Genomic DNA, 1058 nt, shown 5'->3' on the forward strand with positions numbered 1-1058 from the left:
CATGAGTGGGGAGAAATGGGGGGGAGGGGGGGTCATAGAGGAATAAGGACACATATGTAATACCTTAATCAATAAAGAAAAAAAAAAAGACAGATTCAACTACTGAGAAACTCTAGTTTGCAAACATAACCCAAACCTGAGGCAGTTCCCAGATAGGATTAGTGAAAGACACTGGTATGCTCTAGTCTTTTTCTAATGGCATCTCACACTCCTTGTTTAGCCTCTGTTGCCCGTCTGAGTGGTATTTTAGTGCCATTTTGGCCCTTAGGTGGGGGACAACATTACTGATCTTTTTTACAGGCTGTCAGGTCAGGATAGGCTTTATATCCTTTTTGCTGTATGAGCCCCTCCCAGCAGCTCCCTCTGGTGCCTGGAGCTGAAAGTCTGCCCTCCTTTGCTCAGCCTGCCCCCTCTGGCCCAGGACTCCCTTCCTTCCACTGCTTCTTCCCTGCACTGGCTGCTGCCTGCTGCCTCCGAGTAGGGCAGTGATGGCGAACCTTTTGAGCTTGGCATGTCAGCATTTTGAAAAACTCTAATTTAACTTTGGTGCAGTGTCACATATAGAAATTTTTTGATATTTGCAACCATAGTAAAACAAAGATTTATATTTTTGATATTTATTTTATACTAGAGGCCTGGTGCACAAAAATTTGTGGGGGGGAGGGAGGTCCGTCAGCCTGGCCTGTGCCCTCTCGCAGTCTGGGACCCCTCGCGAGATAACGACCTGCTGGCTTAAGCCTGCTCCCTGGTGGCAGAGGGCAAACCTAATCCCTAGGTGCAGTCCCTAGTCGGGCTCAGAGCAGGGCCGATTGGGGAGGTGGGGTGCTGCCCCCTGTCATGCACAGAGCAGGGCAGATTGGGAGGTTGTGATGCCACCTTCAGTCACGCTCAGGGTAGGGCCAATTGGGGGGTTGGGGCACCGCCCCCTGTCACACTCAAGGCAGGGGCGATGGGGAGGTTGCGGCGCCACCCCCTGTCATGCACAGAGCAGGGCCCATCAGGGGGGTTGGGGCTCCATACCCTGTCATGCACAAAGCAGAGTCAATCAGGGGGTTGGG

This window comes from Myotis davidii, unplaced genomic scaffold (assembly GCF_000327345.1).
Source record: "Myotis davidii unplaced genomic scaffold, ASM32734v1 scaffold226, whole genome shotgun sequence".
In the NCBI taxonomy this organism is placed as follows: domain Eukaryota; kingdom Metazoa; phylum Chordata; class Mammalia; order Chiroptera; family Vespertilionidae; genus Myotis; species Myotis davidii.